The sequence below is a fragment of the Mesocricetus auratus genome, unplaced genomic scaffold, assembly GCF_017639785.1.
Source record: "Mesocricetus auratus isolate SY011 unplaced genomic scaffold, BCM_Maur_2.0 Super-Scaffold_100734, whole genome shotgun sequence".
Classification (NCBI taxonomy): domain Eukaryota; kingdom Metazoa; phylum Chordata; class Mammalia; order Rodentia; family Cricetidae; genus Mesocricetus; species Mesocricetus auratus.
In genome coordinates, this window is record NW_024429271.1 from 34,087 (window position 1) to 53,721 (window position 19,635).

The following is a 19,635-nucleotide window of genomic DNA, read 5'->3' on the forward strand; positions in this document are numbered from 1 at the left end:
TGTCTTTTTGCGACTGGGTTACCTCACTCAGGATGGTTTCTTCCAGTGCTATCCATTTCCCTGCGAATTTCAAGATTCCATTGTTTTTTTCTGCTGAGTAATACTCCATTGTGTAAATGTACCACATTTTCTCCACCCACTCTTCAGTTGAGGGGCATCTAGGTTGCTTCCAGGTTCTGGCTATTACAAATAATGCTGCTATGAACATAGTGGAGCAGATGCCCTTGTTGTATGAATTTGCCTCATTTGGATATATGCCTAAGAGTGGAATTGCTGGGTCTTGTGGTAGATTAATTCCCATTTTCCTGAGGAATCTCCATACAGATTTCCAAAGAGGCTGTATGAGTTGGCACTCCCACCAGCAGTGGAGTAGTGTTCCCCTATCTCCACATCCTCTCCAGTGCAAACTAACTTATGAATTATTACATTATGTGTTCTTATTTCCGTGTGCCGGTATCCATACGGTTAAATTTCTTCATGTAGAAATAGAGTAAGGAAAACATTTGAGACTTGTATCCTAAGACTTTTACAAGACTAAAAGAAAAATTCCCATAAAACACAAACGCTATGTCTGTCAAGAACTCTCTAACAATCAGTAAATGCTAAACAGTATTCCTTACAGTCACCAAAGATGAATGACTGCCAAAGAAATTGAGGAAACAAAAGACTGGCTATTTCTAGAGAATGCAAACCCAAGACAAAAGGGTTGCATGGCATTTACAGTATAAAAATAGAAAATGTATTTGATAACAGACACGAGTTCTGTCTTCCCTGACTCAGAATCAAAGTTACAGAATGAGACTCAAGTTAGGAATTTTACTTTGAATAAGAGGTCATTTAATTAAACCTGAATTATCATGTTATGTATTGGAGATGAAGGAGGGGAGAAGAAAAAACAAAACCAACCTTAGAACAAACAAAATCCACTAATGTAGCTTCTTCTTCACCTATGTATTCTATGATTTTCTTATTGTTCCATGGCCTGATTCTTCATTCCATCATTATCTGCAAAAGAAAGCCTGGTTGAAAAACCTAAAGAATTAGAAGAACTTTCAATATTAAAATAAGTCAACAGTAGAGGCACAGATGATAAATCTGGGACTCAGGAGACAAAACCCAGAAGATGTGAGGTCCAGGGAACTGCCTCAAAAATAAATAAATAAATGCAATTACTATATGACTCAGTATTCTATGCTGGGGAACTCTATCACAGAGCTATCTAAAATTCCTGATTTGTTTAAAACAGAATATTCATCAGTAGATTAATGATTAACTGAGTATCTGACACACAAAGAATCTATATAAAGAAAAGCAAACAAGAAAATCATGAAATTTGCAGGAAAATGGATGAACTTAGGCATAAAACATTATGTGTTGTTAACCAAACAGAGGAAATAAAGCCCTTATTGTCTAACTCCTATGTGTTGCTTAGCTTACCGTGTGTGTAAACTATTAGGTGGTACAGTAGAGGAACATTTAAAGGAGGCTTTAAAAGGGTAGTTATTTTGGTGAGGTCAGGATGTAAAGTAAATGGACGAATTAAAAAAAGGAGTACTTTTGGAAAGGGAGGCTGTAGCAGGGATATAAAATAGGTGAATTTAAAAAGGGTAGTATTTTAGGGGAGATAGAAGACGTGTCAGTGATGTAAAATAAATAGATGATTTTCTTTCCAGGAAAAATGATGTTGAAATTGTTTAAGACAAGAGACATAAAGCTTTTTTCTGAGACAGGGTATCTCTGTGGCATTGGGGGCTGTCCTGGAACTATCTCTTGTAAACCAGACTGTTCTTGAACTCACAGAAATCAGCCTGCCTCTGCCAACCAAGTGCTGGGATTAAAGACTTGTGCCACCAACGCCCACCCTAAAGCTAATTTTTCTAATTTCCACTACGTGGTGGTTTTATTATTCTGTGTGTCATGGGTAAGTATATGAAAATATAATTGACACTGAAAGTATCAAACCATAAGCAACGCTCCATGGCCTCAGAATAACTTCTGTCAACAAATTTATTAACTGTATAGAGTAGCTCCTCTACGCCCATCCCACCACTGGAAAGGGTTTCTCTGTGTAGCCTTGGTTGTCCAGAAACTTGCTTTATAGATTGTGCTGGCCTCAAACTCAGAGAGGCTTACCTGTGCCTCTCTAGCTTTGGGATTAAAGGCATGAACCACCACTGCTTGGCTTATATAGCTTTCTTAATATATCTGTGTGATGTTTTTCTTGGTGAGTTTATTGTAAGAATGTGATTTATTTGTTGTTGTTGTTTTGTTCTTGGAAACAGGGTTTCTCTACTTAGCCTTGGATATCCTAGAACTAGTTTTGTAGACCAGGTTGATTTTGAACTGAGAGATCCTCCTGCCTCTCCCTCTGAGGGCTGGGGTTTACAGGCATGCATCACTACTGCCTAGCTACAACAAAGTGATTTTATGAAGGACACACAAAAACATCTGCCACAGCATCCACTTAGTGACAAGATTCAACCTGCCTACCGGGCGGTGGTGGCACATGCCTTTAATCCCAGCACTTGGGAGGCAGAGGCAGGTGGATCTCTGTGAGTTCGAGGCTGGGCTGGACCGACAGCCTCCAAAGCAATACAGAGAAACCCGGTCTCGTAAAAACCAAAAAAAAAAAAAAAGATTCACTATGCAAAGGAGAGTACTCCAACTTATATGCTATTACTAAAACCAAATAAGATTGAATGTCAATAACACTGAATACCAGCCCAAACATGTAATGTGTTACTCATGGATTCCACAATAGACCTATCCAGAGGATAAGCAAAGAGCTTAGGTTTGGCTGTGGGAATTTTCTCAATGAGACATTTAATGTGCTTGTGCTTTTCTTCAGTGTTTACAGTGCCTTTGGTAGCATTTTTATCATCTTCACCTTAATCCAAGGGAACCAGTTTCCTTTGTCAGGGTACATCATCTCTGTCTTCATCCTCGAATTTGTTAAAGACACTATCTACAGGTAGTTTCTTTCCCTACACAGAATTAAGTTGGCCAGGACTATTGGAAGCACCTATAGTTAAAAACACTATCTTATTATGAAAACATCATTTTCTTTATTTTCACATTTTTTATAATATATACATATATATATATTAAATTTAAATTAAAAACAAGGTTAATTCACATGTCAATTCCAGGTCCCTCTCCGTTTCCCTTCCCTCCTCCCATGCCCATCTACCAACCCCCCCAATATCACCTCATTTCCCCAGGGAGGGTGAGGCCCTCCATGTGGATGTCCATAGTCTGTCATTTCATCCAGGGCAGGGCCTAGATCCTCCCACAAGAGTTCAGGGTGAGAGTGTATCTCTTATTGTTGGATGGGAGTCCAAAGTCCATTTGTATACCTGGGATAAATACTGATCTACTACCCAGGGCTCAATAGATTGCCTAGGCCTCCTCACGGACACCCACACTCAGGAGGTCTTCATCAGTCCCATGGTAGATTCCCAGGCATCAGTCTGGGATTTAAGAGCTAACCCTTGTCAAGTCAGCTGGAAAACATAATTTTCAAATGTTAAATTTGACAACCCATCATCCCTCATAAAGTGTAAATATACTTCCATACTCTCAGAGAAACACAACTGTTTAAAAACAAAAGTCTCTCTACTCACAAGTGCTAGAAAAATTAACTTTTCACTTCTTCTCAGAACTTGAAGCAGTTGGAGAAATATGAGCACTAGTAGAACTACGAAAATAATTGTGAGCTATAAAGGCATGGTTAAATACTTTGCTATCTATCTACCAAGAAGCTATATATGTATATGGATTGTCTTTGTCCTTACAGTGAAGGTTGTTGGGACATTGGAGGAAAGGATAAAAAAGGAAGGCAACTCTAAGATACCCAGTTTAAGTCTTAGTCCTATTTTTGGCCTATGATCCTCAGGCTGCTGTTGATCTGGTGAGTTTTTATGAGGAATAATAATACAACAAGGAGACATCCCCAGGATTGTAGGGCATCGCGTTGCCACTGGCAGAGGACACAGATGGGTCAGAGCTGATGGGTCGGTTTGAGACAAGGCTTTTGCTCTGGTTCTTCTTCCTCTTCCATAGGCCCCTCTCATTTTTCTTCTTTTTCTTGCTTTTATTCTTCTTCCTCTGATTCTGGCTCTTGCTTTATCTGAGACTGTCTGTGCCTCTCAGCCTCTTGTTCCATCTGCAACCCAAAATCCACCTGATTAACTTTTTAAAGACACATCTGTAACATTTACCTTTGCTTTACACACATTACATAAAACAGTTGACAAAAAGATTGATTTGAACTGTGGGTTCAAAACAAATTAAGATTAAGAATGAGCAATAGGGGCAGGAAATATGTCTCTAGTTTAAAGCACTGTTTGCTCTTCCAGAGGCCTGGGGTTCCATTCCTAGAACTCCAAAGACTACAGCTGACAACTGACTGAAACTCCAGTCCCAAGGGTTCCAATACCCAGTAAACAACAACAAAAGGAACATGAAAAGACATGATTTTGCTGAGGCATATAAAATTTCAAAATATGGAAATGTTCCATTATTACTTGATAGAAGAACTAAGTGTTTTAAAAATGGCAATTCTTAGATGCAAAAACAGAGTATGTCTGTTCTGCTTTAAAATAATGTCCTGCTTAAAAATAAGACTGTTGAGTTGAAGAGATAGCTCCCTGACAAAAAGCATCTGCTGTTCCTGGAGATGCATGTTCAGTTCTCAGAACCCAAATGGTAGTTTCCCAACCATCATCATTCCAGTTTCAGAGAATATATCATTTAAGAGTACCAGCAGGAATATGATATATTTATTTACATGTAAGCAAACCCATGCACATAAAATAAAATTAACTAAATTTTTTAAGATGATACATTATAAAATGGAAACATCTTTTAGTAAGAAAATATTTCAAACTAATGTGTATTTCAAGTCAAAGAAAATGATAAGGACAGCATTGTATGCAATCTTATTAATGGAAAACTTGATTGACCTGTGAATTCAAGGGCCTGGGAAATAGCTCCATTATATGCATGATTTCTGTTCAAGCATGAAGACAGGACTTTGATTTCTAGTACCTACTACACACAATCCAAGCATATATGTTAAGATAGGCAAATACCAGGCCTGAAGGCACAACATTGAGAGACTCTGTCTCAAGTAACTAAGGGAGATTACTCCTGTGGAATGATACCTAAGACTGACATCTGCCTTCTACAATGCACATCAGACCTAAACTCCCCCAACAAACACAAACAAACACAAATAAATGTGTGAATTAAACTCAGCTTAATGACTTCTGTACCAAAAAATAACAGAAGTACTAATAACCTACCAAATAATAGCACCATTAAGTCCCAAGATCATACTGTATATTTTCTTTATCTACAAACACAAATATAGCATAGCTGACTTTAAAATGATATAGTGATTTAAAATCAAAAATGTCAGATGTAGTAACTCACCCTCTGGAGCTGTGCTTCTGGATCTGGATGTCCTTCTACCAGTAAGCGTTGCTTGATTTCCTCAAGTTCTTCCTTCTCTTTCTTCCTAACTTGTTCATCAGCTTCCATTTCTTTTTCCCTATCACACAACCGTTTCTGAAGCGCACACCCCGTACAAAGGTAAAAAAGACTCATTTAATAACCAAATCACTGCCTGGTACCCAGCATTGTTTTTCTCAAAACCAGAATCCACAAAACTGAATGCTAAGGTAAGACTGAAGTGTTCTACATCTATAGAACACCCAAGAGAGTTTGCTTGCTCTCTACATTAATGTGTAACAAGCAAGCACGCATTGCCATTTTATTTTAAACATCACTCTAATGTGCCTAAAAGCAAAGAGGTAATTTTCAAGGAGAAGACAGCCTTTCTGTGCCTGTTCAAGTGAATTCCCAACTCTTAATTTGTATTTTTTCAGGTGTGAAGACAATAAAAGAACTGCTAAGATTTTGGGGATGAGGGTGTAACTCAGAAAATATTGAGTGAATGCTTAATAAGTGTGAGGTTCATTGTCCCACCAAAATGATCGGGTGTGATATACATGACTTTAATCCCAATCTGTATGCCAAGGCAGGAAATTGTAAATTCAAGGCAAGCCTGAAATTCAAAGCAGAATGTGTCATCCTGTCAAAGACAGGGTGGTTCAATTCATAACTTCACAGTAATGTATCAATATGGAGATGGTAGGTAGGGATAAGATGTGTCAATTTTGAAGACAAATTCCTGAATCAAAACAGTTTTTCAATAATGACCCTCCAGTTGGAGAGATGGCTCAGAGTTTAAGAGCACTGACTGCTCTTTCAGGTATTCAGAGTTGAATTCTCAGCAACCACATGGTAGCTCACAACCATCTACAATTCAATCTGGTGCCCTCTTCTCATATGTAGGCAGAACTCTGTATATATAGTAAATAAAGAAATCATTAAAAAATGATCCTTCAGGGCAGGAGAGGTAGAACAGTGGTTAAGAGCATTGAGTTCAATTCCCAGCTACCATCCATAATGAAATCTAGTGCCCTCTTCTGCTCTACAGGCAAACATACCTACAAGACACTGTATGTGTAATAAATCCTGGGGAAAAAGTCCTCCATCATGAACTCCCCTCTAAGGACACATGAGACACCTGCATCCTTGTATTCATAAACAGCCCATCAGTTTACACTTTCTTACCTATATTACTGTAGATCATCTCTATCATCATCATAATCTTCTAGGAATTATTTAAGTTGTTTACCCTCTTTAGTCTTTGCAAAAATGAAGGACAAAGTATATAAAACTCAGGTTAAATGTTACATTATTTGCTTCCTTTTCTTAGGAAAATATTATAATACTTCGCAATTACTTCACATATGAAATGGGTATCTTTTTAAAATATTATATAACTCAGCTTTAGGACATATCTGAAACATGAAAAACATCCATGTATACAGCATGCTAAACAAATAACCTTTGAAAGTAATCTCCCCAATATATTCTTTTACAATGAAATTTCAACACATTAGGAAGCAAAACACTATGGTCATGTTAAATGTATTAAACAGACTAAAGCATCTTAAATTTTATTGGGTAGATAATACTGCAAGTGATTTAAGTAAAATCCAAGATTTAGATTTAAAAAATGTTCATATACTATAGATTCACATCTGTATGTAAATCAGATAGTGGTTTCTGTTAATAATCACTGGCTATCTCTCAGCCACCTCAATGTAAAGTCTTGTAAAAGATATCTGTAAGAATCATCTATCTATTCTTTAGTAACTACTCCCTGAGTAACACCCTGTATAACTTCCAGAATATTGTGAGTGTTCATATCTCAAAAACTCACAATTTTCTTTACAGTAATTTCCTTATCTGCTTACATTGTTTATTTTTTTCAAAATTATGATCACTTCTGTATGGCCATCCCAAGGCTGGGATATGATGAATACTAAAATAAATGAAAGGAGAAATATGTTGACAAAAATAACAGTATTCTAGCCCAGCAGTGGTGGTGCACATCTTTAATACCAGAGCAAGAGAGGCAGAGGAAGGCAGATCTTGTCAGTTCAAGGCCAGTCTGATGTACAGAGTGATTTCCAGGACAGTCTCCAAAACTACACAGAGAAAACCTGTCTCAAAAATACAAAAGACAAAACAAAACTACACAGATCCCCGTGGGGGGGACACTGTGGACATAACAGCAATCTTATGCATTATCAATATTCAAAGTAGAGCTATATGTAGAACAGTTTACAAAGTACACAACTCTGGGAAACTTTCACTAGTACTAAACACGTCAGTTACTTAAACATGAGAAAATGTAATAAAACTTTTAAAATGTAATAAAGCTTTTAAAAATTCAAATATGTTCACAGCAAGTACAGCATTACCTGTTTCCTCACCTAATTCAATCTCTTACTTTTGTATTTTTAATAGACAATGTTTCTGTGTGTAAAAACATCTGTTCTATCACTATAAACCAGGTTGGCCTAGACTGCACAGAGATCTATCTGCCTGTCTTTGCCTCTCAAGTGCTGGGATTATAAGTGTACACAATCACCATACTCAACACAAAGAACATAATATTGAAGCAATTTTTATCACTATACAAAGCAAATATGCCAACTGATTCATGTTTAACAGATATCACTGTAAATTAAACACAAACCTAACTTTTATGACCATACAAAAAGAATATGGTAGCATACAAAAACTACTTGGTAGATGCTAAATATAGCACTGGTTAAAACACTGCCAAGAGGAACAAAAGATAGGCTCAGAAGTGAAGAGCAATAACTGCTCTTCCAGAGGTACCCAGGTTCAATTCCAGTGAATCTGAAACCCTTGCACATACATGCATGCAAGCAAAACACCAATGAAAGTAAATAAAATAATAAATCATAGCCAGGTGCTGGTGGTGCACACCATTAATCCCAGAAATTGGGAGGCAGAGGCAGGTGAGTCTCTGTGAGATAGAGACCAGCCTGGCCTCTAAAACTAGTTCCAGGACAGGCTCCAAAGCTACACAGGGAAACCCTGTAATGATCATTCTTCCCACCAGCCTGATCCCAGAGTTGTGTCAATCCCTAATGACCACACAGGACATTACATTAATTATGAAGCTGTTGGCCATTTTGCTATGGTTTCTTGTTGGCTCTCTCAGACTTAATTATTAACCCTTAAATTCTAATCTGAGTATTTCCATGTGGAGCTCCCTTAACCGGAGAAATGGTCTGAACCTCTTACTCCTCTCGCACCCTATATGGTGACTGACTGTGCCTCCATTTTCCAGAATCCTCCTGCTCACCTATTCCCACATATCTTGCTTCCCAATTGACCAACAGTGCTTTATTAACCAACCAATAAAAAATACATAGGACTTCCCCCATCAAAACCCTATCTCAAAAACAAACAAACAAAAAAACACCATAACAAACCTACTGCAGTAAACTATACAACAGCACTGACTAATTCAACAATTTTGCAGAATTTTTGTAAGAAAAATTTTTGGCACTATATACATACATACATACATATATACATATATACATATATGTATACATATATATATATATATATATGGTGTGTGTACCTGTGAATGTCACAACACACATGTGGGGGTCATTTTTCTCTTTTCAACCCATTTGGTTGCTGGGGACAGAATTTTCAGGTGAAAGTTGCAGTCAAGTCTCCTATATGTAGCACCTTGCTTCCTCAACACGTTTTTAGAATCTGGAAAAATATGATGTCATATTACACATTCATTCTTAATTTTTATAACCAACTAGAGTAGATTGGTATAATCAAATATTCATTAATGGGCATCAAAATTTGGAAAGTGGGAAGAAGTGTATACTGAGTTGATCTCAAAGTTGCTTGAAATAAAAAATATTCAGGGAATCTCTAAGAATTTGAAGCCAACCTAATATACATCATATATTCCAAAACAGCCAGAGTCACAGTGAGACCCCATCAAAAAATATTAAAGAAGAAGCTGTCAGGTATTTATAAGGTTTTCTGTCTTAGAGTAAAATTGAATGTTTTTAAATTGATAAAAACAACTTTTTTTGGTTTTTACGAGACAGGGGTTCTCTGTATTGTTTTCGAGGCTGTTGGTCGAGCCCAGCCTCGAAAAACAACTTTTTTGAAACTAAAATCTAAATATTTTTTGTCTTCTTTCTTCTCTTTCTGCATCTTTCTCATATTCCCTGGTTTTCTTTCATTCTCTGCTTTCCCAATTCTTAAGGTACTAAAAAGAAAAGTTTCAAAACTTAAAAATTTCACACAAGATTCTACAAACTTTGTGAGCAAAACACAATTTACAAGATAAAGCATTTCCTGTTTACCTCTTGATAAACAGCCTCTTTCTCTCTCAGGTTTCTTTCAAGTTTTCTTTATTCATATGCATGCTCTTCATCCTCATCCCTGTCTCTTTTTATCCTTCTCTTTCATGCTCAGGTTCTCTTCTCTCTCTCTCTCGTTCCTGTTCTTGCTCTCTCTCTCTTTCCCTTTCCTGTTCCTGTTCATGAGGTCTGCTTTTTTCGCTATGGAAATAAATCAATAATTATAGAATATTTTATATCATTCTATTCTTTTTCTTTAGGGACTTAAGGAAGTTGTAATGTATTACAAATCAATATACAAACAAGTCAAAATAATAGTTTTTGAAAAACTGTAAATTTCTCTATACTAAAGTAAAGTATTTGTCTATAATGTACAAGGTCCAACTTTTTGGGGGGTTCAGGAAAGGGTTTCTCTGTGTAACAGCCCTTGCTGACCTAGAATTAGCTCTGAAGACCAGGCTGGCCTTGCACTCAGAAATCCAACTGCTTCTGCCTCCAATGTGCTGGGATTCAAGGCGTGGGCCACCACTGCCTGGCAAACTCCAACATTCTAATGCCCATGTTGTAATTAAAAAGAAAGACAGATTTTCATTTCAACTACAAAATCTAAAGAGCATTCTGAAGTGAATGCTAATAATCACATCAGAAAATAAACATGAGATTGCATGAAAGATTGAAAAAGTACTAATTCTGGCTGATTATATGTGGAGATGCATAATTAAGTGCAAAACAAAGAATATTGCAGGTATGGTGGTAAACACTACCAATCCTAATGTTTGCAAGGCAGAGATAAGCTGACCTTAAGGCCATCGAAGTCCTACATGGAGTTTCAAGGACAGCCCCAAATACATAGTGAGATTCTGCTCTCTACTTATTTTCTCATTGCTCTAAATATTACAAGGTACCAAAAATTCTAAAATAAAAAATACCTGCTTAGAAGGAGAAATGACTACACTACATGAACAAATAGACACAGAGTCAAAAGACAGACAGACACACAAACACTCTCTGAAGAGAATCCTGGCAGAACTGAATTCTAAGTGCAAATAGAAAAACTGCCTACTACCCCAAGGATGTACTGGAACTTGTCTGCCCTAACACTGAGGGAACAAGTGGTTCTAGATTTACAAATACTGGCCTCCGAGAGAAAGAGTAACTTTATAAAACTGTTGTTGGGAATGTAGCCCAGTAGTAGAGTGTTCAACCTGCCAGCAAACATTCTACTTGGCATGATGGAGCATGCGTGGAAGCCAAACAGCTCACATAAAGTTGAAACAAAGGGAATAATTCACAATCAGCTAGGCTACAGACACAAAGAGCTCACCTTAAAAACTAAATAACAGGACTGGAGAGATATCTAAAAGAGTTAAGAGCACGTGTTTTTCTTGTAGAAAATTCAGGACCAATCAATGTGATGGATCACAACTATAGTTCCAGATAATCTAACAACCTCTTCTGGTTTACACATACGTGTTATAAGTATGTACATGAAGGCTAATCACTCACACAAATAAAAATAACATGCCAGGTATGCTAGTATACAACTGTAATTCCAGCACCCAGGAAGCAGAACCAGGAGAATCTATTTTGAGTTATAGATCGGCCTGGCCTATGTAACAAATTCCATGCCACTGGGAATACACAGAGAGACCCAGTCCCCCAAAACCTAGGAGAACATTATTCACCAATGATATTATTATGTATACAAGACAAGCAGGCTAATAAAAACTTATCACTTGAATACAAATTGTTACACTGACAATTGTGTAGTTCAATTAAGCTACGAGAAGCAATCAAATATCAAGTCTTCTTACCTTGATAGACTGTGATACTTATTTCTATGTGAACTCCATTCTCGATCATGATTCCAATCTCTGTCTCTATCTCAGTCTCTCCATTTTGTGCGGTCATGTTCTCTTTCCCTTTCTTGTTCCTGTTCTCACCTTTCTCATTCCCTCTCTCTTTCTCTCCATTCCTTCTCAATTTCCTGTCTTTTTTTGCCTTTCGCTTCTTCCAGTTTCTAGAAATGAATAAAAGTCCTTTTAGAGTTAGTCCTGTGGCTCCAGTATTCAGACTTTCCCTGGTGCAATGCCCAATTCTTATAAGAAAATGATCAAACCACCAAGGTTTTAAATATCTGTGACTATTTGACAAATTAAACTGAAACATTCAGAATGCTAGATTTCATGCAAAACCATATATTCTACACATATCAGGAATATCCAATTTAGGGTTGGTAAAACTGTGTTGAGGGGCTTGTCACTGACTGTAAAATAACCACAAAGAATGTGGTGATTCTTAATAATTTCTAAAGAGACAATGGATCAATCAGCTAAAGCTTAATTCTGCCTATTATGAGTATCTTTTAGTCAATGGAACAGTGATAATAATTGTAACCTTAGACGTTTGGTTACTTGAAGGTTACTTGATGAGGATTTTAAAGTAGAGATGGGTATCAGTCAACTCACGATAAAACAATCTTCTGTCCTCTAGGTTGCCTCCTGTCCACAAGAATCTGAAGCTGATTCAGCCAGAATCTTTTTTCTTAATTATGGAAATGTCCACTCCCTCCCACCATTACAAAATGGATTGGCCACCAAATATAGAAACTTTGAAAACCACTCAAGCAACATGTACATAACAGCATCATTTTAATTTAAAAGTTAAAAGCCCACGATTATGCCTGTAAAGCAATAAAAATATATTTACAGTGATAAATCCACACTTGCAAAGATCTTATGTTAACTTACCGATGTTATGCTATGACATGGATAGCCAACACTGGATTAACCTTGACAAAAAGCTATTCCTGTGAGAAACAGCAAACACATCATTCACAAATAAACCAAATAACAGTTGTACCAAGACTGTATCCTGAAAGATTACCAGTGTACCACAAGATTTCTATATGAACTAAGGGGAAGAAATAAAACACAACAAAAACTTCAATAAAGCAAAACAAAACAAAATCAAACCATATTTATCCCTGAAGTTCCACATTCAATTTCAGAGAAATTTAAACTGCAACAATAAAATGTGCATTTTTCTTTTTCTCAGTCATGTGAAGCATTTAAAACTTTAAGAAGAAGTCTTACCTGTTATACTTTTTCTTTTGCTCATAGACCAAAGAATTGACAGAGGATTATGAAAGAGAAGCTAGTGTAAGAGTCATCAATATATTCAGATGCTGAACTAAGTGCACAGTCAGAGCTAATACCGAATACACTGATTGACATTAGAAAGTGAAGATAGGAGACATGGAGAAAGAGAAGTCAGACCCTGAATGCAACTAAAGGAGTAAAATCTAATTTCTGAACATCCTTAACAGAATTTAAAATTTGTATTTTAAAATGAATCTAGACTACATAAAGCTTGTCTCAGTGTCATACTTAAGATATTTGTTTCACGGATTTTTACATATACTTACAGATTTTTAATTTCTTTTGCATAAGGTTTCAATTTTTTAATTCTGTTGTTTACTATGTTACTTAAATCTGATGCAAAAGCAATTTCTTTTAGACCTAATTTCAAAAGCGTGATTGCCCTATGTAAGCCAGTGAGAAAATCTAGTCCATAATAAATGCTAAGTTATTTATATGTGAAATATGTGTATGTTCACAAGCAGAGATATAGCACATATGCAAATAGTTTAAGAAAGATTAAGAAAGAAATAAAGTGATGCTTTAACCTAATTAAGTAATGAAAAGGAAAGAGGTTAAAAAGAGAATGGGGGAAAAATAAAAGCTCTTACCATATTATCTCTTCAGACTCATCTCTGCTGTTAATGGATGCTACCTGCCACGCTGACACCCTGACAGTCTGTGGTTACTTAATAATTTCATTCCAAGTCAGCTCCTCCCGTGCCCTCCCCCCAACCTCCCCCCCCCGTTATCCCCTCATTCCCCCAGGGAGGGTGAGGCCCTCCATGGGGGTGTCCATAGTCTGTCATTTCATATAGGGCAGGGCCTAGACCCTTCCCCAAGAGATCAGGGTGAGAGTGCACCTCACATTGTTCTATGGGAGTCCAAAGTCCGTCTGTATAATTGGGATGGGTACTGACCTGCTGCCCAAGGCTCAATAGATTACCTAGGCCTCCTCACTGACACCCAGATTCAGGGGGTCTTGATCAGTCCCATGTTGGATTCCCAGGCTGATGCCTGGGATTCAAGAGTTAACCTTTGTCTGGTCAGCTGTTTCTGGGGTTTAAACCAGCCTAGACTTAATCCCTTTGATCATCAGTCCTCCCTCTCTGTTACTGGCTTTCTTGAGTTCAGCACAGTACTTAACCAAGGGAATCTGCCTCTTCTTCGATCAGCCACTAAATGAAGTTTCTGTTTCCCAGACTCTCTGGCCATAGGTTTGTAGGCTGGCACTCCCCAGATCTATGTCTAAAATCCATATATGAGAGAGTACATGCCATGTTTCTCTTTTTGTGACTGGGTTACCTCACTCAGGATGGTTTCTTCTAGTGTCATCCATTTGCCTGCGAATCTCATGATTCCATTACTTTTTTCTGCTGAATAGTACTCCATTGTGTAGATGTAACACATGTTCTCTATCCACTCTTCGGGTGAGGGACATCTAGGTTGCTTCCAAGTTCTGGCTATTACAAATAAAGCTGCTATGAACATAGTGGAACAGACATCTTTGTTGTATGAATGGGCATCTTTTGGATATATGCCTAAGAGTGGAGTTGCTGGGTCTTGTGGTAGGTTTATTCCCATTTTTCTGAGGAATCTCCATACTGATTTCCAAAGTGGCTGAACCAGTTGGCACTCCCACCAGCAATGGAGGAGTGTCCCCCTTTCACCACATCCTCTCCAGCATAAATTGTCATTGGTGTTTTTGATTTTAGCCATTCTGACAGGAGTGAGATGATATCTCAGAGTTGTTTTGATTTGCATTTCCCGGATGGCTAAGGATGTTGAGCACTTTCTCAAGTGCCTCTCAGCCATTTTAGACTCCTCTATTGAACACTCTCTATTTAGTTCTGCAGCCCACTTTTTAATAGGGTCCATTGGTGTTTTGGAGACTTGCTTCTTGAGTTCTTTGTAAATTTTGGAGATCAACCCTCTGTCAGATGTGGGATTAGTGAATATTTTTTCCCATTCTGTGGGCTGCCTTTTTGTCTTGCTGACTGTGTCCTTTGCCTTACAGAAGCTTCTCAGTTTCAGTAGGTCCCATTTATTAATTGTTGATCTCACTGTCTGTGCTACTGGTGGTGTGTTCAGGAATCTGTCTCCTGTACAAATTCGTTCAAGGGTACCACCCTCTTTCTCTTCTAAGAGGTTCAGTGTGGCTGGACTTATGTTGAGGTCTTTGATCCATTTGGACTTAAGTTTTGTGCATGGCGATAAACATGGTTTGATCTGCATTCTTCTACATGCCAGTCTCCAATTATGCCAGCACCATTTGTTGAAGATGCTTTCTTTATTCCATTGTATATTTTTAGCTTCTTTGTCAAAGATCAGATGTTCGTACGTGTGTGGGTTAATACCCGGATATTCAATTCGATTCCATTGGTCTACCTGTCTATTTTTGTGCCAATACCAAGCTGTTTTCAGGACTATAGCTCTATAATAGAGCTTGAGATCAGGGATGGTGATGCCTCCGGACGTTGCCTTGTTGAACAGGGTTGTTTTGACTATCCTGGGTCTTTTGTTTTTCCATACAAAATTGATTATTGTTCTTTCAAGGTCTGTGAAGAATTGTGCTGGGATTTTAATGGAGATTGCATTGAATCTGTAGATTGCTTTTGGCAGGATTGCCATTTTTGCTACATTGATCCTCCCTATCCAAGAGCATGGGAGCTCTTTCCATTTTCTGAGGGCTTCTTTAATTTCTTTCTTTAAAGATTCAAAGTTCTTACGATACAGGTCTTTTACTTGTTTGGTTAGCGTTACCCCAAGGTATTTTATGTTGTTCGTGGCAACTGTAAAGGGTGATGTTTCTCTGATTTCTCTTTCAGCCCTTTTATCATCTGTATATAGTAGGGCTACTGATTTTCTTGAGTTGATCTTGTAGCCTGCCACTTTGCTGAAGGTGTTAATCAGCTGTAAGAGTTCCCTGGTAGAGTTCTTTGGGTCATTGATGTAAGCTATCATATCGTCTGCAAACAGTGAAAGTTTGTCCTATTCCTTCCCAATTTGTATCCCCTTGATCCCCCTTTGTTTTCGTATGGCAATAGCTAGAACTTCAAGTACCTTGTTGAAAAGGTATGGAGAGAGTGGACAGCCTTGTTTTGTTCCTGATTTTAGAGGAATTGCGTTGAGTTTCTGTCCATTTAGTTTGATGTTGGCTGTTGGTTTGTTGTATATAGCTTTTATTATGTTTAAGTATGTCCCTGTTATCCCAGATCTCTCCTAGACCTTTATCATGAAGGGCTGTTGGATTTTGTCAAAGGCTTTTTCAGCATCTAGTGAGATGATCATGTGATTTTTGTTTTTCAGCTTGTTTATATGGTGGATTACATTGATGGATTTTCATATGTTGAAACATCCCTGCATCCCTGGGATGAAACCTACTTAATCGTGGTGAATGATTTTTTTGATGTGTTCTTGGATCCGATTTGCCAGTATTTTATTGAGTATTTTTGCATCAATGTTCATGAGGGATATTGGTCTGAAGTTCTCTTTCTTAGTTGTATCTTTGTGTGGCTTGGGGATCAAGGTTATTGAAGCCTCATAGAAAGAGTTTGGCAAAGACCCTTCTGCTTCTAATGTGTGGAACACTTTGAGAAGAATTGGTATAAGCTGTTCTTTGAATTTCTGGTAGAATTCTGCAGTGAGGCCATCTGGACCTGGGCTTTTTTTGGTTGGGAGACTTTTGATGACAGCTTCTATTTCCATTGGGGTTATAGGTCTATTTAAATTGCTTATCTGTTCTTTATTTAATTTTTGCAATTGATAGCTGTCCAGGAAGTCATCCATTTCCTTTAAATTTTCGAATTTTGTGGAGTATAGGTTTTCAAAGTATGTCCTAATGATTCTCTGGATTTCCTCAGAGTCTGTTGTTATGTCCCCCTTTTCATTTCTAATTTTGTTAATTTGCATGTTCACTCTCTGCCGTTTGGTAAGTTTGGACAAAGGTTTGTCTATCTTGTTGATTTTCTCAAAGAACCAACTCTTCGTTGCATTGATTCTTTGTATTGTTTTCCTGGTTTCTACTTTATTGATTTCAGCCCCCAATTTGATTATTTCCTGGCGTCTACTCCTCCTGGGGGAGTGTGCTTCTTTGTGTTCTAGAGCTTTCAGCTGTGATGTTAATTCTCTGGTATAACTGTTCTCCTTTTTCTTCATGTGAGCACTTAGCTCTATGAACTTCCCCCGTAGCACTGCTTTCATAGTGTCCCATAGGTTTGGGTATGTTGTGTCTTCATTCTCATTGAATTCGAGAAATTCTTTAATTTCTTTTTTTATTTCCTCTTTGACCCAGGGATGGTGCAGTTGAACATTATTCAATTTCCGTGAGTTTGTAGGCTTTCTGCAATTTGTGTTGTTGTTGAATTCTAATTTTAAAGCCTGGTGGTCTGATAAGATGCATGGAGTTATTCCAATTTTTTTGTAGCTGCTGAGGTTTGATATGTTGCCAAGTATGTGGTCGATTTTTGAGAAGGTTCCATGTCGTGGTGAGAAGAAGGTATATTCTTTTTTATGTGGATGAAATGTTCTATAGATATCTGTTAATCCCAGTTGGGCCATTACTTCTATTAGACCTTTTGCTTCTTTGTTGAGTTTCTGTTTGGTATTCCTTTCTAGTGGTGAGAGTGGTGTGTTGAAATCTCCCATTATAACTGTGTGGGGCTTTAGATGAGATTTAAGTTCTAATAATGTTTCTTTAACGAATGTGGATGCCTTTGTATTTGGGGCATAGATGTTCAGGATAGACACTTCATCTTGGTGGGTTTCACCTGTGATGACTATGTAATGACCTCCTTCGTCTCTTTTGATTGATTTTATTTTAAAGTCTAGTTTGTTAGATATTAGGATTGCTCCCCCTGCTTGTTTCTTGGGTTCATTTGATTGAAAAATTTTTTCCCAACCTTTAACTCTCAGGTAATGTCTGTCTTTAAGGGTGAGGTGTGTTTCTTGTATGCAGCAGAAGGAAGGGTTCTATCTTCGAATCAAATCTGCCAGTCTGTGTCTTTTTATGCGTGAGTTAAGGCCATTAACATTGAGGGATATTAATGTCCAATGATTGCTCATCCTTCTTCTATTTGTGATGGTTGTTGTTGGTGGAATTATGTGTGGAATTTCACCCCTTTGTTCTTTTGGCTGTTGGTAGAGAGGGATTCTCTAATGCTTATGTTTTTCTGGTTGTAGTTAGCTTCCTTGGGTTGGAGTTTTCCTTCCAAAATTTTCTGTAGGGCTGGGTTAGTGGACACATATTGCTTGAATCTAGTTTTGTCATGGAATATCTTGTTTTCTCCGTCTATAGTGATTGAGAGTTTTGCCGGGTATAGTAGTCTGGGCTGGCATCCATGGGCTCTTAGTGTAGGTAGAATATCTATCCAGGACCTTCTGGCTTTCAGAGTTTCCATGGAGAAATCAGGTGTAATTCTGATAGGTCTGCCTTTATATGTTACTTGACCTTTTTCCTTAGCTGCTCTTAATATTATTTCTTTATTCTGTATGTTTGTGGTCTTTATTATTATATGGCGAGGGGATTTTTTTTTGTGGTCCACTCTATTTGGTGTTCTGTAGGCTTCTTGTACCTTCATTGGCATGTCTTTCTTAAGGTTGGGGAAGTTTTGTTCTATGATTTTGTTGAATATGCCTTCTGCCCCTTTGAGGTGGATTTCTTCTCCTTCTTCTATACCTATTATTCTTAGGTTTGGTCTTTTCATGGTGTCCCATATTTCCTGGATGTTTTGTGTTAAGGATTTGTTGGATTTAAGGTTTTCTTTGGTTGATAAATCCATTTCTCCTAGCGTATCTTCAACACTTGAGATTCTCTCTTCCATCTCTTCTATTCTGTTGGTAATGCTTGTATTGGTAGTGCCTGACTGTTTGTCCAGCTTTTCTATTTTCTGCCTTTCTTCAGATTGTGTTTTTTAATGACTCTATTTCAGTTTTCAACCCTTGCAGTGTTTGCATTGCTTCTTGCAATTTTCTGTTTATCTGTTCGTCCGTTTGTTGCCTTTTATAAATTTTTTGGTTTGTTCTTTCTTCCATTTCTTGCATTTTTTGGTTTGCTTTTTGTTCCATTTCTCGTATTTTGTGCTTTGTTTCTTCTTCCATTTCCTGCCTTTTTTGGTTTGTTTCTTCTTCCATTTCCTGCCTTTTTTGGTTTGTTTCTTCTTCCATTTTTTTCATTTTTTGCTTTGTTTCTTCTTCCATTTCCTGCCTTTTTTGGTATGATTCTTCTTCCAATTCTTGCATTTTTTGCTTTGATTTTTCTTCCATTTCTTCCATTTTTTGCTTCATTTCTTCTTCAATTTCCTGCCTTTTTTGGTTTGTTTTTTCTTCCAATTCTTGCATTCTTTGGTTTGTTTTTTCTTCCATTTCTTGCATTTTTTGGTTTGTTTTTTCTTCCATTTCTTTGAGGGATTTTCCAATATCCTCTTTTAGGGCCTCTATCATTTTCATGAAAGTGCTTTTAAGGTCGTTCTCTTCTGCTTCCTTCCCATTGGAATGTTGGGGTCTTGCTGGTGTGGAGTCTCTAGAATCTGGCGGTGTCATATTTGTTTTTCCGTTGCTGACTGTGTTTTTGTGTTGTCTCTTTCCCATCTCTTCTTCTATTGTGTGCAGAAAGAGCCCCTTACTGGTCTGGGGACCAGAGTTCCCTTTTGGTGGGTGCTAGCAAGTCCAATAATCTGGTGGTTTTCTATTCCTTGTCCGAA

At 37.6% G+C, this 19,635-nt stretch overlaps 1 pseudogene; it reads right to left on the minus strand.

The window, feature by feature from the left end:
• Positions 1-906: 906 nt before the first annotated feature.
• LOC121137928 overlaps positions 907-19,635 on the minus strand; it is a 119,767-nt pseudogene continuing 101,038 nt past the window's right edge.